Consider the following 9514-nt stretch of genomic DNA (forward strand, 5'->3'; position numbering starts at 1 on the left):
TTGATTCACGTGCAGATAGAATGGCAGAACCTAGGAGGATTACTCTCCAGGAAGCTGGAGCCCCAGATTTTATAATGCAGCCATATCAAGTGCATCATCCAACTCTGGCTGCAGATTTTGAACTGAAGACTACACTAATCAACTTAATGCCCAAGTTTCATTGCTTACCTGCTCAGGAGCCCATTAAGCACCTCAGGGATTTTCAGACAGCCTGTTCTACTGTTAGGCGTCAGGGTGCGAATGAAACTTCTATTCTATTAACAGCCTTCCCATTTTCTCTTGAGGGAAAGGCAAGGGAGTGGTACTACTCCCAACCTGAAGTGACTGTTACCAACTGGGATACACTCAGGAGAGAATTTTTGGAGAAATACTTTCTAGCTGAAGTTACAAATAGATTGAGAAAAGAGATCTCATGTATTGTTTAAGGAGAATCAGAAACTCTCTATGAGTACTGGGAGCATTTTAAGAATCTTCTAGACGTATGCCCCCATCACATGATTGACAGGCTAGTGTTAATTAGCTATTTCACTCAAGGCATGAAGCCTCGGGATAAAACCACACTATATGGTGCTAGTAATGGTTCTCTAAAGAAGTACAAGACCGCAGATAAAGCATGGCAACTGATCAGTGACTTAGCTGAGTCTACTAAGAACCACAAGCACAAGAGCACCCATTCAAAAGCTGTTGCAGAAGTTTCCTCTAGCACTGAGACTATTGCTCTTACACAAAGTATATGTGAAATGACCAACCTACTGAAGCAATTACAGTTGAATCAACAATAACAAGCTCAGCCTTCCCCATCGCAGCAAAGCCAACAGTTAGTACCCCAAAGAGTATGCGGAATATGTGCTGACTATAGTCATTATACTGATGAATGCCCGCAGCTCCAACAAGAAGATAACACTGTGGCAGCTACTCGTAACTTCTATGATCGCCCAAATCAAGGATACAATCAACAAGGCGGCAACTACAACCAAGGTGGGAATTATAACCAAGGATGGCAGGACAACTCCAACCAAGGTTGGAGGGAAAATTCCAACCATGGCTGGAGGGACAACTATAACAGAGGAGGCAGAGACAACAATGGAAACCAGAGGTGGAATAACAACAACAGACAGCAGAATCAAAACCAACCTTACAGAGCTCCTCACTTAAGGCAATCACAAGGACCCCAGCAAAACCAACAACAAGTACCACAAATCACTTATCCTACTTCCTCATCAAACGACGAGATGCTTCGTTCTCTTGCACAAGGACAACAAGACATGCAGACTACACTGAACTCTACTCTAAATGGTCTGAATGCCACTTTACAAGCTCTCGCCGCCCGGATAGATTCATTACCTACTTCTATAAACCAACCTTTAAACTCCGGTGGAATTCCTTCTTAACCCTTACCTAACCCCAAGGGTGGCATCAATGCTATCACTTTGAGGTCCGGAACCATACTGCCAGAGAGGAACCACGAGGAGCCGAGCCCAATAGAACATGCCTCAGCTGAGGATGTGATAGAAGTAGAAGATGCTGAAATGGAAGATGCTGAAGAGGAAGTACAAGACAAGGTTGAGGAAGAAGTAGCTCAACAAAGGAATGACGCACCAAAGGATGCAGATGCTGCAAGTGGCGCCATCCCTATCCCATTTTCATATCTTGCAAGGAAGTCCAGAAAGCAGATGGAACTTGATCCTAAAATGGTAGAAATTTTCAAAAAGGTTGAAGTAACTGTTCCCCTTTTTGATGTTATTCAGCAAGTACCTAAATATGCCAAATTTCTGAAAGATTTATGCATTCATAAGGATAGAATTAATGAGTTAGAAACTATTCCTTTAGGTAGTTCTATCTCTGCTTTAATAGGAAGTATACCTGAAAAATGTAGTGATCCAGGTCCATGCATGGTTAACTGATGAGCGGATAATTTATACACTTATTGGCATTGCTTTTACATAGTTTTTAGTATGATTTGATTAGTTTTTAGTATATTTTTATTAGTTTTTAAATAAGAATCACATTTCTGGACTTTACTATGAGTTTGTGTATTTTTCTGTGATTTCAGGTATTTTCTGGCTGAAATTGAGGGACCTGAGCAAAAATCTGATTCAGAGGCTGAAAAAGGACTGTAGATGCTGTTGGATTCTGACCTCCCTACACTCAAAGTAGAGTTTCTGGAGCTACCGGAGTCTAAATGGCGTGCTTTCAATTTCTTTGGAAAGTAGACATTCAGGGCTTTCCAGAAATATATAATAGTCCATACTTTGCCCGATTTTAGATGATGCAAACTGGCGTTCAACGCCAGTTCTCTGCCCTATTCTGGCGTTAAACGCCAGAAACAGGTTACAAGTTGGAGTTAAATGCCCAAAACAGATTACAACCTGGCATTTAACTCCAGAAACAGCCTAGGCATGTGTAAAGCTCAAGTATCAGCCCCAGCACACACCAAGTGGGCCCCAGAAGTGGATTTCTGCACTATCTATCATAGTTTACTCATTTTCTGTAAACCTAGGTTACTAGTTTAGTATTTAAACAACTTTTAGAGATTTTATTTTGTACCTAATGACATTTTACACATTTCATATTGTATTTCTGATGGCATGAGTCTCTAAACCCCATGGTTGGGGGTGAAGAGCTCTGCTGTGTCTCGATGAATTAATGCAATTACTTTTGTTTTCTATTCAATCACGCTTGTTTCTATTCTAAGATACTCGCTTGTACTTAACCGTGATGAATGTGATGATCCGTGACACTCATCATCATTCTCAACCTATGAACGCGTGCCTGACAACCACTTCAATTCTACCTTAGATTGAGTGTGTATCTCTTAGCCTCTTGGTTCATGATCAGAGTCTTCGTGGTATAGGCTAGGATTATTGGCGGCCATTCCTGAGATCCGGAAAGTCTAAACCTTGTCTGTGGTATTCCGAGTAGGATCTGGGATGGGATGACTGTGACGAGCTTCAAACTCACAAGTGCTAGGCGTACTGACAGACGCAAAAGGATCAATGGATCCTATTCCAACATGAGTGAGAACCGACAGATGATTAGCTGTGCGGTGACAGCGCATTTGGACCATTTTCACTGAGAGGATGGATGGTCATTGACAACGGTGATCCACCAACATACAGTTTGCCATGGAACGAGACCTGCGTGCGTGAAGAAGAAGACAGTAAGAAAGCAGAGATTTAGAAGACAGAGCATCTCCAAAACCTCAATCTGTTCTCCATTACTGCATAACAAGTACTATTTAATTTATGCTTTTTACTCTTCATAAATATAATCACTCTTATCATTGATTTCCTGACTAAGAATTACAAAATAACCATAGCTTGCTTTAAACCGACAATCTCCGTGGGATCGACCCTTACTCACGTAAGGTATTACTTGGACAACCCAAGTTTTTGGTGCCGTTGCCGGGGATTGTTCGAGTTTGGACAACTGACGGTTTATTTTGTTGCTTAGATTAGGAAAAATTTATTTTTAGTTTAGTGTCACTAAAATTGCGTCTTCTATTATTGTTTTTGGTTGATTTTTTTTAAATCCTTATTTTCTCTTTTTAAATTTTTCAAAAATTTTTATAAACTAATAATTAAGTTTTTCTGTTTGAGTTTAAATTCATATTTTAAGTCTGGTGTCAATTGCATACTTTTATTTTCCTTTAAATTTTTGAAATTTGTGCTCATTGTTCTTTCTTGATCTTCAAGTTGTTCTTGCTATTTTTCTTGTTTGATCTTTAGTTTTTCTTGTTCTGTGTCTTTTCTTGTTTTTCTTGTGCGTTTTCAAATTATCAGTATTCAAAAAAAATTTATATACATTAAATACTTTTTTTTAAAAACACTTTAAATTTATAACTCAATTGGCTAGAGCGTTGTGCTTATGTTCTTGGTAATTGGGAACCCTCCTTTTAAAAATTTTTCAAAAATAATTTTTTTTTTATTAAATCTCATGTCAAACTTTTAAGTTTGGTGTTCTCTTGTTATTTTTCTTATTTATTTTTGAAACTTATTTTTAGTTTTCTAAAAAGTTTTAAGTTTGGTGTTCTTTTTATGTTCTTATGAGTCTTCAAGGTGTTCTTGAGGCTTCTTTGTAGTTTGATCTTAAAATCTTTGAGTTTGGTGTTCCTTGGTGTTTTCCCTCCAAAACTTTCGAAAAACAAGGAGCATTAGATCTAAAAATTTTAAGTCTTGTGTCATTTTATTGTTTTTCTCTTTCCTCATTAAATTCAAAAATATCTTTTCTCTTTATTTTAAATTGAATTTTCGAAAATTATTTTTAAAAGTTCAGATTTTTATTTTAAAAATCAAATCTTTTCAAAATTCAAAATCTTTTTCAAAAATCATATCCAAAGTTTTTCAAATCTTCTTAATTAAGCAATTATTTTCATTTTCAAATTTATTTTTCTCTTGGTTTTTGAAATTTACATCTTAATTTCTAATTATTTTATTTTATTTTAATTTATTATTTTTATTTATCTTAATAATTTGGTTTATTCTACTTCAATAAAATAAAAAAAACAAAAATATATTTTCTTTGCAATTCATATCAATTCATTTTGTCCATCATGGATCTAAGTGGAAATGAACAGTCCAGAAGGACTCTGGGATCATATGCTAATCCCACTACTGCTGCATATGGGAGTAGTATCTGTATACCTCCCATTAAAGCAGGCAATTTTGAGCTAAATTCTTAGCTCATTGTCATGGTGCAGCAAAACTGCCAGTATTCCAGTCTTCCACAGGAAGAACCCACTGAGTTTCTGGCACAATTCTTGCAAATTGCTGACACAGTATGTGACAAGGAGGTAGATCAGGATGTATACAGGCTGTTACTGTTTCTGTTTACTATAAAAGATCAAGCAAAAAGGTGGTTAAACAACCAACCCACAGCAAGTATAAGAACATGGAAACAGTTATCAGACAAATTACTGAATCAATATTTTCCTCCAAAAAGGATGACATAGCTAAGGCTGGACATCCAAGGCTTTAAACAAGAGGATGATGAATCCCTTTATAATGCCTAGGAGAGGTACAGAGGGATGCTAAGGAAATGCCCCTCTGAAATATTTTCAGAGTGGGTGCAATTAGACATCTTCTACTATGGGCTTACTGATGCGGGCAGAAATTGGCGAATTAAAAATTGTTAAAATATATACGTTGCAAGTATAGTTCTTAATTCACCAGAAATCCACCTATCAATTTAGAAAGGTGTCACAGAAAATTGAAATTTAAAATACTGGGAGTATGAATCCCAGGTCATCTCCCAACGAGTTGCAGAAAAGTGTGCTATTTTATTAATCAGAGGTTTTCAAAAAGGGTTGAATTGAGCAAACAGGAAATTAAATTGGTGAATTTGAATAATGTAAATAAAAGCCTTGACTGGGAATTGATTAGTTGGAATCCCTATTATTGTTGGAATGCTCTCAGGATTTATTGACAATTGAAGGTTGTCCTGTTTAGTTATCCTTCACTAGGTAAAGGAAAGTCAAACAAGTTGGAATGCTACGTCCGTTCACAAGTTGCAATCCACTTAATTAAAAGGGATTGGTGTTAGTGATTAGGAGGCATTCCAACCATAAACCCAATTACAATTTTTCTTTCAGGCTTCCCAACTCAAAGGTTCCTTTCAATCAATTCCCCATCAGGTTAGGGAACTACTCGCTCATTGGGAATGTAAAATTCATAGCATATATACAGGAATTAAAGAAAGACATTGTAAATAAAAATTAAAATAGTCAATTAAAAATAAAAGTGATCCTTGTATTAAATAATCCTAAGAATATTCCAATGGTAAAATTAACAAAGCAAGGAACATGGAAGATTAAACCAAGTAAAGAAAACAAACTAGAATGACGAAGTCTTGATGAGGTAATAACTCTTCTCAGTGTTCCAATGCCAAAAAAAGTAAGAGAAACTAAAATCCTAAGAACTATGAATGTGTAGAGAGAAAACCTAGAGGAGGAGTAAAACTAGATCTAAAAACTAAAACTGTGTAGAATGAATGTTGTCTTTGGTTTCTGCTTGTTCTCTGGCTCTAGTCTGCTATTTCGGGCCAAAAACTGGGTCAAAATAGGGCCCGAAATCGCCCCCAGCAAATCTGTAAATTATGCAGATCGCGCACGTCACGCGATCGCGTCGCTCATGCGGACGCGTCATTCGCGTTTCTGCTTTGCCACGCGGACGCGTTGTCCACGCCTCCGCGTCGCTCGTGCTTTTCCATTTCGCGCGGTCACGTCATCCATGTGGCCGCGTCACTGCGATTTGATCTTCTCCGCGCGGTTGCGTCGTCCATGCGACCGCGTCGCTTCTCGCTGGTCATCTCCTCAATTTCTTGTGTTCCTTCCATTTTTGCTAGCTTCCTTTCCAATCTCCAACTCATTCTTGCCCTATAAAGCCTGAAACACTTAACACACAGATCACGGCATCGAATGGAATAAGAGAGAAGTAAAATGTATAATTAAAAGTCTCTAGGAAGCAGTTTTTACTCATGTAATAATTTTAGGAAGGAAATATAAATGCATGCTATTTTAATGAATAAGTGGGTCAAGATCATGATAAAACCACACAATTAAACACAATATAAACCATAAAATAGTGGTTTATCAACCTCCTCACACTTAAACATTAGCATGTCCTCATGCTTAATTGAAGGAGATGAAGTAAATAAGTATGAACATGCAGAAACTCATGCAATGCAATGCAATCCTATATATATATGAATACAACTATATGATTCTTGTCCACTTGATCAAAAGTAAATAAGTTCTTCAAAATAATTATAATTCAAATTCCACTAATTCAATTCTTATAAAGTAAAAGCCGATAAAAATGCAAGAGGATAGCTCATGAAAGCAGGGAACATAGAAATTCAAGCATGGAACCCTCACTGATGGTGTATGTACACTCTAGTCTCTCTAGTGTATAGGGTAATCACTCTATCCTTCTCTAATCATGCTCTCTAACTTTTGTTTTTCTCCTAATCAATCAACAACAGTTAACATACCAATGCAAACATCATGAGGTCTTTTCAAGGTTGTAATGGGGCTAAAGTAAAGGTAGGGATACATATATGGTCAAGTGAGCTTATAAATTGAATCTTTAATTAACCCAAGCTTCAACCCAACCTATATATTTTTCATAACTTTAGAATTCATGCCTAGCTACCCAGAGTTCCCCTTTTTACATTCCATACTCATGTATCAACCTTTTATTTTAATTTTTATCATATGTGCATTGATCCTTGAATTCTTAATTCAGCATTGGGGTAATTTTGTCCCCTTATTTATTTATTGCTTTTTTTTTAACATAAAAATAAACATAGCTTATCAATGCACATAGATTTTTTATTCTTATAGTTTCACATGAGTAGGTATCCAAATTCCCATTGTATTATCATGACACATTCCCTTAATAACTTTTGTTCCCACAATTTTCCATACTTAACTAGCACACACAATTCTATCTTAAGCTAACCAAAGATTCAATGTGGGATATACAATTATTTTTCTGCTTAAGGCTAGTAATGTGGTGAAATATAGAACAAATGGGATTTAAAGGCTCAAAGTGGTTAACAAAGGTAATTGAAAAGGGTAGGCTTAATTTGGATGAGTGAGTTTAAACAAATAATGGCCTCAATCATATGCAAGCATACAAATATAATAAATATTGGACATATAAGATAAAACAAAATATAGATTACAATCATAGAGAGGTAAATACACAAGAATAAAATAGTTATGGTTAAATAATGTAACCATTCATAAAGGCTCAAATCTCACAGGTTGTGTGTTCTCTAACTCAAAAATCATGTTCCAAATATAACTTCAAGCAAATTTAACATAAACAATGTTTTTTTTTTTAAATTAGTGAAATTTTGTTCCAAAGATAGAGTTTTAGAAGAAACTTATTGTCTTTTCAATCAAGTAGAGCATGCATGCAACTAACCTATTACTATGCAATTTATCCTATTCTATAAAGGAAAGAAAATCTAACTAAATATCCTAATTTAATGGTGCTAGGGAAGAGAAATTACCTCCGGAAGTCAGGTACTGACCGACCTCCCCACACTTAAGGCTTTGCACCGTCCTCGGTGCCATCTGTCAGGAATAGGGGTGGGTTGGTAGCAGTATCTCCACAGTCGGGACCATCATGGCTCCCTGTGCTGGTAAAGGAAGTGGAGTTCGGGGTGTCTGAGTCCTTGAATTTTCCCTTGAGTAGCTCCTTGAGGTGTTTGAATCGGTGCTCGTTACGGTGCTTTCTTAACTTCACTTTCTGTTCTTGCCGATCCAATCTATTGATTATCTGCTGGAGCAGTTCATCAGTTGTAGGTGCTTGTGGTGTTGAAGAAGGAATATCTTCAACTGGAGCAGTAGGAAGGCTTGTAGTGGCTGCTGGAAGTCTGAGGTACTTTCCATTAGGGACATACTGATCATCCAGTGGAAGCATGGCTTTGGTGTCTCCAGCTCTGTAGGAAACTCCGGCTGCTGAGACAAGATCTGAGACCAAGGCGGGAAAAGGTAAGTTGCCCGCAATTTGTATGTGTCCCATGGCATTCCGGATATGTCTTGGTAGATTCAGAGGCTGGTCTGTAAGGATGCACCATAGTAGAACGGCCATGTCCGCAGTGAAGGAGGACTCGTGAGTGCTTGAAAAGACGTAATGGGACATGATTTGTGCCCATACGCGAGCCTCCAAGGTAAGTGCTGAAGCCGATATTCCCTTAGGGCGGGTACGATGGTATCTGTAGATCCAACGGCTGCCAGGTAATGCGATAACTCTGAGAACATCTTCCCAGTCAAATTGGTACTGCTGGCGCTTGAGTGTGGCTTCTTGAAAGGTGTTCATTCCTTCTGGAATAGGGGGAAGACTTAGAGCTTGTCGAATGGCCTCTTCTGTAATGGGAACTTGCTTCTGACGTACATAGATAGACTGCAGAGTAGGCAGGTAGAAGTTAGAGTAGAACTCGACTACCCAAGAGAGATTGACCTGCCTTGGCTGTCTTCGTAGGAAACTCCATTGTCTTCGTTCAATTTGCGGCTTAACAAAGGTAGCAATATTGGGCAGGAGGATAAGAAGGTATTCGTTGTTATAGCTCCTTTCTGCCAGGATGGGGAACATCTGCTCACAGTAGCGATTGGGAAATCGCGCAGTGTCCTTCGCTGTAAAGGCTTTCTCCTTTTCATCAACCTTGATGATCCTCTTAACTCATTTTGTTGAGGGCTTGACTGCAGTTGAAGAAGGCTCTGCCACTAATGCTCTTTTTGTTCCTCTTCTTGCTGGTTGTTTGGGGGTAGCTTTCTCTTTTCCTTTCTTGGTGGCCATCCTGAAAAGGGAAGAGAGAGAGAGTAAATTGAATTCAAAGAGATATATAGCAATGAAGAGAACGAAAAATAATGGTTATATATGCACATTAAAAGGTAAATGACGGTAACACATTTTCATGAGTACATGTGAAAGATCATTAATGGAAAATAGTTAGTGCATATGATGACAAGTGAATGCAAGGTGTTTATTGGCATGCTGGCAAA

General features: G+C 37.7%; 1 non-coding gene across 1 annotated transcript; it reads right to left on the reverse strand.

Moving 5' to 3' along the window:
- Nucleotides 1-392: 392 nt before the first annotated feature.
- LOC148567156 (small nucleolar RNA R71) lies at nt 393-496 on the reverse strand. Its single transcript, XR_015883055.1, has one exon. It is a non-coding gene; the product is annotated as a small nucleolar RNA R71 (small nucleolar RNA).
- Between the last annotated feature and the right edge of the window lie 9018 nt (nt 497-9514).

The sequence above is a fragment of the Arachis ipaensis genome, chromosome B4, assembly GCF_059453495.1.
Source record: "Arachis ipaensis isolate K30076 ecotype BB chromosome B4, ASM5945349v1, whole genome shotgun sequence".
Lineage (NCBI taxonomy): Eukaryota > Viridiplantae > Streptophyta > Magnoliopsida > Fabales > Fabaceae > Arachis > Arachis ipaensis.